At 44.8% G+C, this 19,259-nt stretch overlaps 1 protein-coding gene across 3 annotated transcripts in view; it reads left to right on the forward strand.

Annotated features, from left to right (window-relative positions):
- The first annotated feature begins 553 nt into the window (after nucleotides 1-553).
- Nucleotides 554-19,259, forward strand: part of ARHGEF1 (Rho guanine nucleotide exchange factor 1) — a 520,185-nt gene continuing 501,479 nt past the window's right edge. For 2 of the 3 annotated variants that reach the window (XM_086933027.1, XM_086933031.1), the window contains exon 1: nucleotides 554-696. The gene's annotated coding sequence lies outside the window, so the exon portion shown is untranslated. The remainder of the gene's footprint in view (nucleotides 697-19,259) is intronic. The other variant, XM_086933029.1, reaches the window with a different exon arrangement.

Below are 19,259 nucleotides of genomic sequence, written 5' to 3' on the forward strand. Positions count from 1 at the left end.
GCTCCTGCTGGGTCCGGAGCGTGGGTGGTCCCTTCCATGTACTTTGCAGAGGGGCTCCCTCAAGGTTTGTTATGCCACTGATCCAGCCTTCTCATACAACGGGAATTTGCCATCCTGTGGGGCCACGCCTCATGTAAGTGCACCAATGACGTTTGCTGACAGATGCCCCCTGGAAAATCTCTGATGCAAGAAACTTTGGAATCCCAAGCAAAATGACAGTTCGCCATTTGAGCTCCTTGTCCTCCAGTGTTAACAAGAACATTTACAGGCCATTTGTTGGAAGATGGCGCCCTCTTAAGGCCTCTCATGGTAACTCTGTAAGGCAGATGCCTGCAGTGGCTTTATTTATCAACCATCCAGTGCAGAAACAGGCAGTAAGGCAATTGGAGGCGGTGACCCCGGTCGGCCAGCGATGGGCGACCACCTCCATCAGGAACTGGGCAGGAAGGCAGTGCGGTGCAGCACAGTGATCACGTGACCCATGTTGTTACCGAGAAGCAGAGGCTAGGCAGGAAGCAGTGCAGCCCGGAAAACATTCACAATAAGCAGCCACTTCCTGCTTTGGAACAAAAAACATCAACTGCTGAAACAGAGAGAGAGAGATCGAGAGAGGAACAGAAATCAGTTGTTAGACCCATGCAGCAGAGCGTGGCAGAGCAGTTTGCAAGAAACCACTTTGCAGAAAACTACTGACAGGTAAACTGGAGATTTTAGTGTAGGCGGAATGCACTAAAGGCCTGCTGGGCTGGGGCAGAGGCTCAGGCCAATCTGATGTCAGGTGGTTCAACCTCTCATAGGATTAAGCCGCCCCAAAATGTCCTGCACTGGCCTTTCAAAGTGGAGCTGAAACGTGCCTGACTTTGCAGGCTTAGCGTGTGACTGACCGTGCCCCAGTGGTCGAAGTGCATAAAAAAGGAACTGTGAGTACAACGGATGTGGGTGCAGTGAGTGTGAGGACAGAGGTCTGGCTAAAAATAACAAAATATTTTGGGCCACATGCATCATTGAAAGTACTGGTCGCAAAGAAGCAGATTTGCAGAATTTTCCCCTTTGCGACTGGTAGTTTTTGCATTTGGGATGCATCATCCCAAATTTGCGATTACTTAAAAGCAATGCATGATGCAATCGCAAATAGCGGTTTGGCTATTAGGGATAGCAAATTACCATCAATTTAAACTTGATGGTAATTTGGGAAAACTTTGATAAATGCACTAAAGTGCATTTTTCAAAGTTCCATGTTACACACACACGTCATTGGGGCATGTGTGTGCGCAACATGTGCACACATGCATATTTCAGGGGTGCAACAGGGTGTCCTTTTAGCCCCCTTGCACTCTTGAAATTGCATGCGCAATTTGCGAGTACCTATTGGGTACTCGCAAATTGCACATAGAATTCCCATTCATTCCTATGGGCCTTTAGGCCCATAGGAATGAATGGGAAGCCATTCCTTAATTGTGAAATTGCGACTCACAATTTGCGAGTCGCAATTAAGGAATGCGCAGGAATCGCAATTTCTTTTGAGACTCCTACATGCATAGGCAATTGCGATTCCTTAATAATCGCAATTAAGGAATCACGATTGCCTACCTTGATGCATGTGGCCCTTTGTTGCTATTCTGTTGACCTTTTTACTTTTTACTGCATATAAAATAGAATGCGTGCACCTTAAGTGAAAACTAAATGCGAGTTAAACTAACCTCTGGGTAGCTCAGTTGGTCAACGCCATTCTTCGGATGTTTGTGGGTGCAACAAGAGAGTCACTGATGTGAATCCTGGTTGGTGCACTGGAGAATAGTGACATATATTTATAGCGGATGAGACCCCAGGCTCTGACAGAAAGCACTGTGGATATATGTCATTAGTTTAAAAAATGAATTACAGTCAATATAATACACCTTTGAGTAAGTTTACACTTTTGAGTAGGTTTACACTTTTGAGTAAATTTACTACATTTCTGTATTCAAAAACTGCACTTTTGAAGAACTTACACATTTGTGGTAATTTACACTTTGTAGCAACGCCAGCACTACACATTACCAACCACTAGTAATGTAACACCCTACCATAGAAAAGAATGGATGTGGGGTCTTAAAAAAAAGCCTTTAGGAAATAATGTAAACATTCAATTATTTAGGATAGTTCAAATATGAATGAATATAAATTACTGTTAAAGATATACATATTTATTAAATTATAAAATATTTAATATCCTATTTTAAATAAGTTACATAATGTAAGTGGATGGGCTTACTACAAATGTGTAGGTTACTACAAAAGTGTAAGTTATTACAAAAGTCCAGTTTGTGAATACCAACAACTAGTGAACTTACTCAAAAGTGGTTTTTGTGAGCCAGACCCATTATGTTTAAGGGCGTACAGTGCATTCAAAAGTCACATATTTTATAAAATGCAGATAGTACCTAGTGCACATCAAACCTTTTTATAGGTTTCCATTGAAACAGCACATTCCAGACTGGAACACTCGTACAGGACCTCTCAAAAGAACAGCTTGAAACGTGAAGTGATTCTGTGAGTTAGCCCATACTGGCCCCAGACAGCCTTTCTATTGGCTGATTAACCAGCTGCACACATGTACATGTCTTTCAGGTTGCAGGCACCCTGCAGAGAAGGCCTCTTTCCCTCTCAGTCTGAGCAGGGAACTCGAGGTCGACATTAACCTTCCAGGGAAGGTGTCCCCTGCAGCAGAAGTCTCCTACTGCCTCTGCTTGCACGGCATGTGACTCTGCCTGCCCCAGGCCGACTGGCCTCTTACAGCCGGCAGCCTGAGAACGTTTGCATGTTTCTCCCTCCGGCTGAGACCAGACGAGCGCTCCCATGAGCAGGCAGCCGGTGCTGGCGGAACGCCTGGCCTGGTGCAAAAAAGCATCTTTGTTTCACCACTGGTCACGTGAGCCTGCGGGGGCGGACACTGGCACGTGGAGGGTCCATTCTCCTGGGAGGGCTTGACACAGATCTGTGAGGGCGCCACGTGCCCGCAGCCCTATGCTAACCCATATAAAAGCATTGGCAAAGCCAATAGGCCTCCTGTGTGCTTAATGGTGAAAGGCCGCTGTTTGTTGCTAAATAGGTGGTGCCCCTAGTACGGAGAGACCAGGAACCTATAATAGCTCTAATAGTTGTGACTAGACGTTTCTATAATTCTGTCGGAGTCTACGATTGGTCACTGCCTTTAAAGGTAAGAACCAGGGCAGAGCAGGGGCCTAAGGGTCTCGCTTAATGTAGGAAATTGGGCTGCTAGGGAGGGGGGTAAGTACCCACCTCAAGTAATAATCAGGAGCCTTGTCAGGGTGCACCACTAAAGGCACTAAATAAACCTGAGCCCAACCCCCTGGGAGCTCTGACCTTTGCTTCTCCCTCACTCTTAAAGAAAGTGTTTTTCCAATTTATTGGAGGGCCTGGCAGCTCCTCTTTGCTGCATAGCTGCCTAATCTTCTCCTGAATGTACATTAGCAGCAATGTGCACACGTCATCCCGCTGGGCCTCCATAGCGTCATAGCGCCTACAGGTGCATGCATTTCTTTCTGCTCTTTTTCCATTTTGTTGTTGTTGCCGATGCTGCACAGCATCGGCAAAAAGGATTTTTTTGTTGCTGTTGCACTACTGAAGCCTATAGGCTGCAAAGGCAAGACCTACTGGCTTTACCAAAGCTTATTATGGTATTGTAAAAGATATAGAAATGTGAGGAGCACTCCGTGTTAATCTGTATATTTCAGAATAAAACAATCGGTGCTGCGGCTATAAGGGGGAGTCCCTCCTTGTTAGATAATATAAGTTATGATGGGTTTACAGGCCCATCTAGTCGCGCACTGTTCACTTGGTGTGATGCACCTTCAATCTTTGTGTGAAAACATTCCACTTAACTCTATACCATGTTACAATTTCATGTTTTAATCCAACGTTCACTGTATTATAGTATTTTATACATTTATCAGTCGATATTACTTAGTTCATCATATCAACAAATACACCATGTAGTACTCCATTCTTTTTGTTCAACTATATACAATACTAATTTCAGAATATTTTGACAACACAGTTTCATGATTGTGCCCAATGCGTTTCGGTACTCTGAGGTACCTTCATCAGGGGCCAGGCTTTATGGGTTCTTCACTGCGCCTAAGAGCTCGTTCTTTAACTGTGTTTACTGATGATAAGCTGCTGATAAGCTGCCAGTGTTTTTGTATTTCCTCAGCTCTTGCGATATCCGTTCTTTACTACACGTCCCGCCCGCTCAATCGGTATTATATGAGCGGGCGGGACGTCTAGTAAAGATCGGATTTCGCAAGAGCTGAGGAAATACAAAAACACCGGCAGCTTATCAGCAGCTTATCATCAGTAAACACATTTAAAGAACGTGCTCTTAGGCGCAGTGAAGAACCCATACAGCCTGGCCCCTGATGAAGGTACCTCAGAGTACCGAAACGCATTGGGCACAATCATGAAACTGTGTTGTCAAAATATTCTGGAATTAGTATTGTATATAGTTGAACAAAAATAATGGAGTACTACATGGTGTATTTGTTGATATGATGAACTAAGTAATATCGACTGATAAATATATAAAATACTATATTACAGTGAATGTTGGATTAAAACATGAAATTGTAACATGGTATAGAGTTAAGTGGAATGTTTTCACACAAAGATTGAAGGTGCATCACACCAAGTGAACAGTGCGCGACTAGATGGGCCTGTAAACCCATCATAACTTATATTATGGTATTGTAGCATTTCTATAGTGCTTCATAAATGTATTACTTACTCCTACACAGCTGCAGCTGTGTGCACTGTTTTCTAATGATCGTTTTTTCTAGTATCTGTATGCAAAACAATGAACGTTTCTGTCTTAGAGGCACACAGTACAAACTGTAGGATTGTCAACTTTTTCTGAAGAGAATCCTAGTGATTTGTTTATGTCTTTCTGCAATGTCCAAGAGCTTGTAGGTGAAAAATAATGTGTGTAAAAGTATCAGTGTCACTCTGCAATATGGCAGCTACCCCTCTGTTTCCTTTAATAATCACGTGGTGTTTTAGACTGCTCGGGAATGTTTTGAAGGGATTCCTTCATATGTTTGATGTTTAAGGTTTATATTTCAAAAGCGAAGAAATACTGGATTTTACTACCCTTGCCAAACGTTTATTTCTGACATGGACAAAAAAATATTTGCAGCACCAATAAACTACTGGCAAGACCGCATCACATGGACAGAAAACTACAGCTGTTGTTGATGTAGACGCTGTCTGAGTTTTACATTTTTATATTAACAAGAGGACTTTCTCCTACAAGGTGTCGGCTGAAACCTCCCTGAACACTGCTACAAAGTTGGATGCGCACTGTGTAGGACTTCAATTCGTTTGGCTGTCACACTCCCCCTGTCCTGATGAAGACCCGCCTCTGAGGCACATTAGTCAGCACATACGTTAAGGGTCGAAACGTCGACGTTGTTGTCTTAATGAGTCCACGCAATTCCCTGAGTCAAACAGAGAATCATATCTTCCGTTGGGACATATGCTATGAGTTCTAGACTCACAGGTTAAATATTACTTTTGTGTGTTATATATGTTATTTACGTCACCCCTATACAGCCCCCATCACAAATCACAAAAAGTCACAAACTGTACCACAGAACCCATTGGCTCATTCGCCGTATATGTTTTATGTCTCTGACAGCCTTTTATTGATTTGTATGTACACAAAAAAACAAGTAAAGGAATTTAGTTGTTTTGGCAGAAATTTGACTTTTCTTCCTGGTGTGTTACTATGTTATATGACTCAAACATATTGTGTTTAAAGGATTAAGTACCTATCACAAATCAGTTGATATCCCCGACAGACCCACTGTTTTCTTAGCATACTTCTGAGAGTTAATGGGTTACCCTATTATGTTTAATATACAGCAGCATTTCAGCATTATTGCCTGGCGAGGATGGGTGAACCTCGAGGAAACTTGGGGCCATATGTATCAACAAACCCTTTTGCGATTCCTAAATAGCGATTTTTAAGGAATCGCTATTTAGGAATCGTAAAAGGGTATGTATGAAGAAATTCGCTATTTTTTAGCGATTCCTTAATCTTCCTTATTTGCGAATTCGCATTTTGCGAATTCGCAAATAAGGAATAATTCCCAATGCATTCCTATGGGCCAGGAGGCCCATAGGAATGATTGCAAAATAATTTTCAAATTGCGAACTCGCAATTTGCTAATCGCAATCTGAGAATTATTTCAAGGGTGCAGGGGTGTCTCAAAGACACCCTGCTGCACCCCTTAAATGTACATGTGTGTGCATATGGCGCACATACATGCCTTGTGGGCATGTGTGTACATCACATGCCACCTTCAAAAATGACAAATTGTGCATTTTTTTGAAGAATTCGCAAGTTACCATCAACTACAAGTTGGTGGTAATTTGCGAATTCTTAACCATAATTCGCAACACAAAAATGCTACATACATAGCATTTAAGGAATCGCAAAATTGCGATTCCTTAAATGCTATGGCAAAATAAGGAATCGCAAAACTTTGCTATTCCTTATTTTGCGAATATTTCATACATCCCAAAACATGCAAAAAGGCCGTTTGCTATTCGCAAAGGCCGAAATTCTGCGAATTTCGGCCTTTGCGATTCACAAAAGGCTTGATACATATGGCCCTTGAACTCACATTTCCTTGGAAGGGGAATCTTAGCTCCATCTTGTGTTTTGCTTATGCCTTCCATGTGTGCTCCATTTCAGTCCAGCTCCAGCACTCTTCAATGACCTCTGACCTTCCCTTCAATGTACGACACCTAGCGCCAGCGGGCTTGACATACTGCATCCAGGCGCATGGATAGTACAATGGGTAAGCTGACAGTGGACACTTACCTCACCCTCAGTTTCTATTGCTCGGGTGCACTCACCTCTGCCTTTAGCTCTCTGCGCTTTGATTTTGGGACGTGCCATGTTCATGTTCAGTAGCCATCTAAAAAGCATCCCTCCCAGCGCTATCTGAACTAACACCGCCCTCTCTTTCGTCCCTTCACAGGCACATCTTGCGACCAAAATCTTAAATGGCCATACAGTACTATGGTGGCGCCCCATCGTTCTCTACAAATTGTCATACGCTTGTATTTTTCTGATTTCTTGCTACCCATGTCGACTATAATGTATTTCAATCAAATATGCTTCATATACAACTTCCAAATGCTCCTGGTGGTGAGGTGCAGGTGCACTGTATAAAACTGTTAAATAAATAAATAACTGAATAAAACTCTTTTTTCATTTCAGGGGTAGTGAGCGCTATATAAATGCAATTACAATACAATACAATTTGTTGAAGATTCTTCCAATTCAGGCTAGCTCGGTCTTTCTTTTATTTCCTTTGTTGGAGACTCTGCCTGCTTGGCAGAAGCAGCCTTCCTTTTGTCTCTTGCTGAGGACTCTTCCTCGTGGGGATTAGAAAGGTGTTTCCTTTCATTCTTGAAGGGCCTGCCCAGTTTGCCTGGACTCAGCTTACTCCACCTTCCTTTGCTGAGGACCGGCCCTTTGGGTAAAGCCATATTTCCTTTGATAACGACTCTGTGTTAGAAATCAGGAATGTGGATTAGGGTGCCGAGCACACACAGAAAGTGCAAGGCAACTACACACATCGCACTGTGGCAAGGACCTCGTTGGCCACATACGTGATACACATGTGTGTAAAACACTGAGGCAAGACATAATCCGTTCTTACATGGCACAGTGACCACATAAGGCAGTGGTTACCAAACTTTTTCGACCCGAGGATCCCTTAACCTATTGGCCATTCCACGTGGCTCCCCACTGGTACTTTTTTTGGAGGGTGGGGAATATGTAAGCCCGGCCTCGGGAGTTCTTGCAGTTTTCTTGCTGAAAATAATTGGGATGAAGCTGATGAAGGTTTTATAATCATATACGCGGGTGTGTTTCGTATTACTAAGTCGGCGCCTCTTATAAAATATTCCTAGTTACACTTCTTTGCCCATGCCTTTTTTAGAGTACCCTTTCAAACTTTTTTATCCCACTTAGAGTGCTAGATAGCAACCCTATGCATGTCGGCCCCATTGCCAAATTGTTTCTGCGCTTGAAGAATATTTGCATGCACTTCCATTTCTACCCATGTCATACGGGCCAACACACCTGTCTCAGCAGGGTGAGCACGATTTTTTAAACCACATACTCTACATATTATTTTTGCTGTCTCCTCCCTAAATTTGCCTCCAAATCAATGCAAGTAAGATAAATTCCTCTGATTCTTTTTTTTACGCCCCTTTTTTTTGCTTCTAAATGTTGGCATTATGTCATATATGGTGTTTTACTTCCCAGTGCTCAAGGAGAGAGCAGGCCTGTCTGGAAATGTGTGTGTACCGAAAAAAATGTGTATTGAAAGTACCTATGATTCAAGTACAAATGTTAACACTTAATAATACTTAGTGTGTTTAATAGACAGGACAATTGCACTTTCCTGAAAACTTGCATTGGTGTAAAATGTGTTTGGAAAAAAGCGAAACTATTAACGAGTCTAACAAAATAAATAAGACAACTTCCACTTAGTTTGGGAGTGTTGGAATGTGGGGATCCAGTGAAATATGGAGGTCACCTCCCTTGACATGCCATCAATTTTTACAGCTTTAGGCATGTCACTTATAAATCATTGACATCATGCGTTTAACTGAAGCCAACAGACCATTCAACAATAAATACATTAAAGGGCTTGGTGCGTGGCTTCCCTGGCTAGGTTTGACAGCTCGCCAGGGAGCCACGGTGTACAGTTTGGGAACCACTGACTTAAGGGAACACTTAGAAGAGGCTGGGACCTGGGCTTTGGAAAACAGGACTATGGCCTTATGGCAAAGACGAGCACATTTTGGCATTAAGCAATTCCAGGTCGTCTGGCTCTTTAAAAACTGAAGCCACACTGTATTTCTGGGTCACACTTGGCAGTAGTTAAACAAAGAGACTGGAAACGTTTACCCCTGTGCTTGTCAACATTGTGTTTGAGGTGTTCGGCCTCCTGCTGCTCGCTCTAGGTCCACCACCAGCTTTGCATCCTTCACATCTGTTAATCTGTCCCTCCCCAGTCCCGCTTCTCCTGTGTCGACCTTGTTGTCTGGCTGTGCTTGTGCTGTGTGTATCTTCCATCTGGCGTGTGTGCTCTTCAGGAACTGGGACTGCAGGGGGTGTCCTGACACTCCTGTGGATGTGTCACAGCCTGACTCTACCAGATGCTAAAGACATGTCTTCCTTGTCTTTTGTTGTTTTCTTCCCTCTTTCCCACTTGGGCCTGCCCCCCATGGGCCTTCCGGAGCTCCACGCCATAAAGTTTCCCCCATTTAACAGGTCTTGACACCCTGTCATTCGAGGAGTATCTTTGTACTTCTTTTATTTCATTTGCTAAGAACTCTTTCTTTCAGCTCATTTTTAGGTCTCGCCTCTCAATGCGCATGCGCATTGAGCGAGACTATAGGGGCTTAAATAAGGTTTACCTAGACTGGCGATTGACTGGCGATTTGATGCTGTGCCCGTGCGCTTTTAGGTCAATGCGCAAGCGCATTGACCTAAAATGCGCATGCACATCATCAAATCGCCAGTCAATCGCCCGGCAGCACTCCTCCCACACCTTTGAAGTGAAGCTTAGCTTCACTTCAAAGGCCCCTGCTGCTTCAAACCCTCATCGCCGCTCTCCCCGCTCCACCCCCTCCCCTGCCCGCCGTGTCGCATTTCTCCTCCCCCTCCCCTTCTCTGCCTTCCCTCCGTCTTGTTTGTAATCTTGGCTCTCCCCGCTCCGCCCCCTCCCCTGCCCGCCGTGTCGCATTGCTCCCTCCTCCCCTTCTCTGCCTTCCCTCCGTCTTGTTTTGGTAAAACATAGACAGCATACAGCAAACATAGAGGCAAACGGACCCCTTTCGCCCGCCCCCCCCAGCAGTCTCCTAGCATGCTGCGTATTCAGTAAAGCTAACACTTCCTCCCTGCACACACACAAACTTAGACCCAGGCAGTGTATTTAACACATACAGACATGACTCCATCCAACACAATCATCCTTATTAGCTCTATAGCTCTAGCTCAACCATTGCCAAGTGCAATTTAATAGCCATGAATCTTCTTTCAAACGCATGCTTTGTGGAGGTGGGGTGGAGGATGGCTGGATAACTGGATCTGACTCGGCTCGAGGTCCTTCTGGAACTTGGAGCCCACAACGCGCCGAGCTCTCATGTGGCTTCTGACTGCCACCTACACTCACCTCCAACCTCGAGCACAAAGAAATACAAATAAAGTAGGGATCTTTGCTGTAAAAAGGAGCGCGAACGCGAAACCTAGCTAGTTGCAGAACTTGAAACCATAGAACCTGGCCTCAATCCCAGCTTCCCAATGACTAAATTGTGTGATCTTAGTCAATATTTTTTCTCTGAGACTCTTTTTCTTCATTATCTCACCAGACACCTTCAAATTCACGAGCTCAGGTTTCCGTTGTACCATGACAACTGTCTCAATTCGCTGGTGACATTGTGGTCATGATGGAGGGAGGGCATCAGTGTTTTTAAGTTCATGTTAAAAAAAACAGTGCTTTTATAAGTGCTTCTCAATGCCTTGGTATAATCTGCAGTACTAAGGTGAAACGCTTCCTCGCGTTAATAACAGACTGTTTTTTTAATTCTGAAGAGACTTTACCTTGTATTTACATGATATCGTTTGCCTGATTTACATGCCAAATATATTCAAGGCTCGTATCGTGCACGGACTCTCTGAGGCAAACCCGGCTATTCAAGGCTCGGCTCTGGCTCTTTTAACTTGTCGAGTCCTCCCCACTACCACCCCCACTTTACCTCGGAATCCAATGTGGCATGCTCTCAGAGGTAGAATCCCCCCTGCAGCCCTCTGCCCCCAGCGATGTGCATGCCCAGCGGCAGCCGGCAGTCCTCTGCCCGCACCCCAGCGGTGTGCACGCTCAGTGCAGCCCGCAGCCCTCTGCACCCCTCCTCCTAGTGGTGTACACGTTCACTGCAACCCGGAAGCATCTGCCCCCCCTCCCCCCCAGGTGTGCAAGCTCAGTGGCAGCCCGCAGACTCGCCCCCCACCCCCAGCATGCGCATTGAGCGACACACACGCATGCACTTGCAAACAGACTCACATGCATGCACTCACATCCACATGCACACTCAGACACACGCACACACACTCACACTCACATGAATACTCCCACTCAGACACACACGCACACAACTAGCACAACTAGCGGCATCCAAGGAGTGTTTTGTTTTCCCATCACAAGGAAAGCATGTGCAGCACATTTTCTGCCACATACGAGAAATATCACAAACTCTTGCGTAGGATGTATTTTTATGTTATTTTGTATGCTAAAGTACTCAGAGAATAGAACAGTAATTAAATACTTAGTCCCCTAGAGCTTTGGCAAGGACATTCTCTGCTTTTTCCAGGAGCAGTTAAATTGTGTTTCTTCTTTGCCACTATGCAACCACACAAATTGTCAAATAGCTGATGCCGATTCACAATTAATTTGAAAAAAAAAGTCTCCGTAAGTCAGGAGACAGGCAGGAAAGGCTACAAAAAGAAGGTAGCAAGCCTCACCTGGCAGCAGTGTATTAAGGGGAGCTATTTTTAGTTCATTAAAATGAGCAATCACGCACTAGTGGTCCGTGACCAGTTCTTTGCCTGGATAACCTTGATCCAGTTTTTGCCCATGACCAGGATTATGATGCATCAACCGTCTTGTTATTTTGCCACTAACTTTACCAAGAAGTGGGCTACACTATGGTAACATCACTCAGTGCTTTATGTTATCTTCGATGTCAGAGAAACGACAGCCAACTAGCACAACTAGCGGCAGGCTGAAACACAAAGTAAATAATAAATAAAAAACAACATGTAATCTTTATGACAGGGATTACACTGCCACTGACAAAGGTAAACAAAAGTTAGCTCAGGATCTGCAACACTGCATGTTCTTCTCTTTGCTCAAGTTTGACTTGCAACTGTGGGGAGGGGGCGGTGTATTCGCCAGAGCATTTCCACCTCATAATCTGGAAGCATAAATCACCCCGCCCTCCCTCTCCCCATTGTTCGGCTCCCATTTCCTGTAAAGTTCAATTCACAGATTCTGTATTTTGTGGTCGCCTTTACATAGTGCATTACACAGTGAGTTACAGCCCTCAGTTCACGACAGGCGACACTGTTTCAAGCTGTTTTCAAACTTTCAAGCTTTATTACAAATCACAAAAAAGATGTTGATATTTCACTTCTGTTCTTGGATTTTCGTCACAATAAAAAACACTGAATATAATCTTCACAAAAGTTATTTACAAAAGTTTAAGCTATTGCCATTACAAATTAAATAAATTATTTAACAATTAATTTAACAAAAAAAATAAAAGCCATTGTTATTTGTAATATTAATACATCTAAGTCACGTAAATAAAAAACATGTTGCATTACAAATGCTATAGGTGTCACATTTGCGACAGTTATAACTATTGGCATTGTAAATGCCAGAGCTATTAATTTAGCTATTTTAACAAACACATAAATAAAAAAAATGTAATTTATAAGACCAATAGCTCAAACTTTCCTAATGCGAGACCTATTGCATTTCCAATGCTTGTTGAGAATTCTGTCCCTTTCAGTCTCCCACGTTTTTCTTTCCTTTATTTTGCTGAGGACTCTGCCTCTTGTGGATTAGAATAGTCTTTCTTTCATGTCATTTGTTGGGAGACTGACACTTTTGCTGTGAATGCTCGATTTTGTAATCTCCCTTTGTTGATGTTTCTGTCCCCTTTGGAGAAGCCAGATAACTAAAGATTGTTTCACTTAATGATTTGCTTTGTATTTTTTTGTATTCAAGTAGTTGATTATTCTGTCCCTTATGCCATGTGCTCGCACCTGTTTCAGTCCTTTGTTAAGAACTTTGGCTCAATGGGCCCACCCTGTTGTTTCTTGTGTTTCCTTTTATCGCAGGGTGGGGGGTGGGGGTAGCTGCTACACTTGGGCTGTGAGGGGTGCTCTTGCGTCAACATACTGGCTCGCCACTCTCCTCACTTAAGAAAATTATTGAGTACATGATTTCTGCAGGACCCCGAATTCACAACGAAGTCCAGTAATCTGCCATCTAATGCTGCTAAATGTACAGCTTTTTAAAAGCATTTTCCTTGCTTGAATGAAGGTCTATGCCACCCTTGCACCCACTGGCTGAGCAAGGGTGGCATAGACCTTCATTCAAGCAGGGAAAATGCCAGCCTTCACCTCAATTTGGTAGGGAGGTACATTCACAATTGTGATGCGGAGTACTCCTCACATTCCAGATCCTTGGTGCCACTGTACCTGCTGCACTAATCATAGCTATGCCACTGATTGCTCCTTAGCCTGCTCCGAGATGGATGCTATCATGCATTTATCTGGGGAGCCTGCCACCAGTGCACACAGCGGGCTGGTCCGCGTTGCTCCAAGATGCACCCCGTTGTGCATTTATCCTGGCTGCCTGTCGCCAGTGCATGCCAGTGGGCTGTCCTTTGTTCGCTCCTGGGTGGACGCAGCAAACAAAGGCTGAAATCTGCCTGGAAGGGCTCATTCTTGATGACAAAGGGCTGAATGTTGTTTGCACGTGCTTGGCATTAGGCCATAGCCTCAGTTATTTGTGACTTGCCGCTTTTGTTTGTCTGGTTTTGTCTATATTCTTTGTTTGTGAGGTTGAACCCCTTCACATCCAGAGGGTCCTGGTAGCCTGTAAACAGCGCATGCGCTTAAACTGACCCTGTGTTGCTGGTGGATAGACTGAAGGGGAAACAACCTTTACAACGCAACTTTTACAACGCACTACCATTACAACAAAACTTTTACAACGCAACATCCATTACATCGCATGCCATTACACCGCATGTCATTACAACGCAGTCATTACAACGCATACCATTACAACGCATACCATCACAACACATGGTACCCTTACACTATCCAACACTTACCCTACTGTTGCACACCCTGGCGGTAGAATAGTAATTTTCACCCCTACACTATCCAACACTTACCCTACTGTTGCACCCCCTGGAGTTAGAATAGTAATTTTTTCCCCTACACTATCCAACACTTACCCTACTGTTGCACCCCCTGGAGTTAGAATAGTAATTTTTACCCCTACACTATCCAACACTTACCCTACTGTTGCACCCCCCCTGGAATTATAATAGTAATTTTTACCCCTAAACTATCCAAAACTTACCCTACTGTTGTACCCCCTGGAGTTAGAATAGTAATTTTTACCCCTACACTATCCAACACTTACCCTACTGTTGCGCCCCCCCTGGAGTTAGAATAGTAATTTTTACCCCTACACTATCCAATACTTACCATACATGCAATGTAATGGTATGTGTTGTAATGGTATGCGTTGTAAAGGTAGTATACGTTGTAATGGAATGTGTTGTAAAGGTAGTTTTTAAAAATATGTTGTAATGGCATGCGTTGTAATGGAGTGCGCTGTAATGGATGTTGCGTTGTAAAAAATGCGTTGTAAAGGTATGCGTTGTAAAAGTATGCGTTGTAACGTCATACATTCGACTGGAGATCACTCACTGAGGCTGCATCAAAGTGAATGGGGGTAAAACTGAGATACCGATTGTAGACAACAGCTCCTTAGCTTGGGCACCTGATCTGTGGCCAGAAACTATCAGGCCCTCCCCAGACACGCCCTCTAGGCAACACCCTTCTGTGTTCTCTTCAACCACATCTCTCTTTTCAAGATCTAGAGCCAGATAGTGTGGTCCTCCTACTAGCTTTAGCTGCTCGCCTTCGCTTTCATTGATAGGGAAAGATGAGCAACCATACTGAGGACACTTATTTGAGCACTTTTAGATTATGGAAATGCTGTGTGTTGGACCCGGCCTCGTGGCGTGGTCACCCCTGACCCAGGCAGCTCCCCAGGACCCTAAACTACCCGACCCTTCCCGCCATGACATACATCCCCGACACTGGGCTTCCCGTCCTCATCCCCCATTTTCCTGGTAACCAAAGCCGAGGCCCATGTCCCTGCACCTAAGATGGCGGCCTCGGCCCCAGCCCGACCTCGGCCGACGGCGCCATCCCCAGCCAAGGGGTAGAGCGCTCCCTGTGAGCGAGAGAGGGAGGAGTAGCTTGGTCACACCTTCCACCTCCCCTCGAGAGATGAGTTTCGATCACCCATCCGGCCTCCCTGAGGGCTGGCTCCAGGCCTGCTGAGTGTCTGGGATCCCTCCAGACCCAACTTGAAAGGATGAAAGGAGCCGCCGAGGCAGAACCCCCAACAACCAGCCCCCAGGTGCTAAGACCTCCGCCTGCGAGGACTCCGGACATCAATGGAAGGGAGTCCTATATCAAGGGTAGCTCTGGAATGATCAGGCAGTTGTATCCTGGACTACGAGAGCCCTGCTGACCTTGTCACGGCTCCTTTTGCAACCGAAGAGACTACCGATCCCTGCTGACTTCGTCGCGGCTCCCCTACAATCTGAGAACTATCTGAGCCCTGCTGACGCCGTTGCGGCTCCACTGCTACCGAAGAAGATCTGAGCCCTGCTGATGCTGTCGCGGCTTCACTGCTACCGAAGAAGATCACCGAGCCCTGCTGACGCTGTCGCAGCTCCCCTGCTACCATGAGAACTCTTGAGCCCTGCTGATCTGATCGCGGCCCTCCGAAACCGTAAGACGACAACCTTCTTGCTCGAGCCCTGCTGATTCGATCGCGGCTCAGAGACTATTCTGGTCCAGCTGGACCCAAGCCCACCCCGTATCCCCCTGCTTGAGGATTGAGAGCTGTGTGCCGGATACTTTTGCCTTTGAGACTGTCCCGCTACCCTACCCATACCAAGACTCTTTGAGCCCTTGCTCGCCTGTACTTGAGAAACTGCGGATCATAAAGATCCATTTTTACTTGAAGAGATAAAGAATACGTTCTCTTAACCTACGGTGTGGTGTCTCTTTGTTGAGTGGTGCTAGTGCAGCGCATACGATTCTAGATTCGGGATCCTCACCCTGAGGGTCTCCCGCCAGTGCTCGGCTGTGTTCCTAGGAGAGGTGGGTTCCAGGGTGGTCAGGTGCGAAATCTGCCCTCCCTTGAAATCGCCCTTCTAACATTGGTGGCAAGCGACGGGATCCGAGTCCATAATCGCACTCACAGGTTGATTTAGGGTTTGACGGAGTGAGTATTCCACCGCAACAGCACCCTCACCACCAAACTGCAGGTCTGCCTGAACTACAGTTGGACTGAGCTTAAGTATGTCAGTGATGGAGACTCTTCCATCTCTGTCACTGGCACCGATCGTGTGCCTGTCGGGGTGAGTGCGCGAATCCATGGAGCCATATTGCTTAAGTCATTTAGGATGTGCGCTCAGTAAGTGCCAGGTGTGCGAATTTCGACCCGCGTCACTGCCATACTACTGAAAAGACATCCTGGAGTAAGGGCTATTCAACCACCCGTCCAATTTAGAGTGGGCGATTGAATGGGTGGTTTTAACTCTTCCATACAGCAGTAAAAAGCTGATGGTAAGGGGCAGTAAAAAAAGGGACCGTAAAAACATTTCAGTGATCCCCACACCATGGGCGAGCACTCCCAGGTGTGCTGTATTTATCAGGCCATCCTTTCACCATCTGAGCAAGAGTAGAAGATGACCCTGTTCACCTCTAGCCAATCTTAATGGGATCACCATAAAGGACATTTTTAGAAAGTCCCAAATGGTGCATTTTCCAACTTGGTTTTCTGAATGTATCTGTTCAAAAGCCATTTGTTTTTTCCAGCAGTTCTGAGGTGGAACTGATGAATCATGAAGGAATTATTTCATTACTTCAGAGCCTGCTACCTTTCATAGGAGAACGTCAACTTATCTGCCCATCAACAAAGTATGCGTTTAGTACAAAAATAGCCAGTATACGATCAAAAAAAAGCACAACTCTAGTTATTTCAACAGACCAGAATTTCCATCCCAAATCTAGCAGAAGCATATAATGTTGAAATGTACATATTTTACACACTCTTCTATTCAGTTTTTTCTCAATACAAGTCAATGGGAACATGAACATGTGATTGAAACTGTTACTTCAGACAAAACTAATAATAAGCGGAAAGCAGAATCTTCTCACAAGAAAGAATGTGAAAAGTCCTTGAAGATTAGTTACTAAAATATAAATGAGCTGGCTTCACAACTTGCTATATTCAATGCTTTGTGGTGACAATCCTCAAAACGAGGCTACGCTTACCTCAAAGTACAGAAAATGGGAAATTGTACAAAACTAAATAAAATTGCTTTCAGGCCTCAGAAATACATGTACCTCTGTAGACATATTAAAGTTAATGTGCACTTAAGGTTAATATGAAAATGACATTGAAATGTACTCATGAAACAAAGCAGTACATGTTAAGACATACATGAACATTGGTTTGTTCATAATAAAGGACTAGTTTTAAGGCACAGAAATATATGATTCTGCTGACTCAGGCCCCTCCTTTTATGACAGGAGGCAAACCTTTCACAATAATTCAGCGCCATACAGTTGTATGATCTCAGCTAATTGTCGACAAAGCCTTTATTAGTGCAAGTGCATATGATGAAGAATATTTTTTTAACATATATAGTATCCACAAGTAAAATGATAACAATAACTGTTTCAAATATTTTCATCCCATAATTTCTGAATATCCCCGATGGCCAAGACAAGATGCCACTCACATAGAAATCTAATGTGTTAATTTCCTTAAGCTATCCTTAACGTGGTTTATGTGGTCTTGTATGCCAAGGGAGGTGTTGAGGATATATGTGCAGCATTCGATCCCTACTATAGCACAGACACCCCCTTTGATTACAGAAAGTTATCTTGTCTGACCCGAAATCAATCTTACCTGCACCAGCAGAATACCAGCAACCAGAGTCTCTGAGCACGACCCTCTCTGTGGGTGCTGGAGCTGCAGCAGCTGTCTCCAGTAAGTCCTTCTCAAGCAGCCCCGATTGGCTGCGCTCGGTTGTCCAAGAGTTTCCCCACATGCAGTCCTGCGGCGGAAGCAACTGGGGGTGTTCACGTAGCTTGTCCAATGTGGGTAAGTGCTTCAATTCTCACCGGTAGTGAAGGGTTGTGACAATCCTGGTGCTGTTCCTGACTCATGGCTTAGGCCAGCTAGAGTCACCAACCCGGTCTCCCTCCTCTGATGACGATCCCAACCAGCCCGCACTTTTTGTTTGGTCCAGGTGGCCCCCTCAAGGCATGCAAGGTAACCATTCTTGCACTGCACATGGACTACTGCCCACTGAGCACAGTGGCAGCATTCACAGTAGCCTCCCCTGGCATATGGGGTCACCAACTTAACACTGCACATAGGCTATGGCCTGTTTGGCATGGCAGCACTCTTCAGACCGTCCCCAGCTGCCATCCAGGGTCGCCAACTTCACACTGCACATAGGCGAGGACCTGTTTACTGTAACAATGATTACGGCTCACTTCAGGGCGGCTCACATCATGAATATGGGGGTCAATGACTTTTGTTGCACACATACAACGACCCGGTTGGTGCAGCAGTCATCTCCTCACACTTCGCTGAGGGAATCCACTCGCGAAGGATTCCCCACAGGACCTCGTTCGCCCCAACACTCTTCTCTTCCTCACAGGGCACACTGGTCTTGGCAAACAGGCGCTGGTGCTCAAGGTTCCAGGGCAGGTGGTCTAGGATTCCCTGAGTAACATCCCAGAGGCTAACAGGCCTCGGCCCCCGTCTAGATCGCAACAGAAGTCTTGCAAAGCTTCTCCTCCTCGCACAGCTAGACTGGCTGCATTACAGTTGACAATCTTTGCGGTCTCAAGCTCTTCTTCTTATAGTCCATTTCCAGACATCAAATGTGATTTAGAGACTGAGTCTTTGAAGATTATGTTGGGGGTCTGGTTACTTTTGAAGTGCCCACTCCTCTTCCCTCTCTTCCTCCAGAAATCAGTCTGTCACAGCAGGAGCGACTCCAAATCTGATAGCCTCACAGGACAGGCCGTGGGAGTGAACACAAATAAAGTGATACAAATCAATTCTTTTAAAATTAAATTTGAACACAACCAACAAAAAACACACAAATTGACATACATATCATCTTCTATATACCTGTATTCCACAACATAATTTCAAGAATTTCTAAAATGTAAAGGTTCACTAACAGATCCCATCTTCCATGTGCACCATTTACTGAAAACCATAATTATTGTCCTATGCAAAGTATTTACATCATAT

The sequence above is a fragment of the Lissotriton vulgaris genome, chromosome 7 (genome assembly GCF_964263255.1).
Source record: "Lissotriton vulgaris chromosome 7, aLisVul1.2, whole genome shotgun sequence".
Classification (NCBI taxonomy): domain Eukaryota; kingdom Metazoa; phylum Chordata; class Amphibia; order Caudata; family Salamandridae; genus Lissotriton; species Lissotriton vulgaris.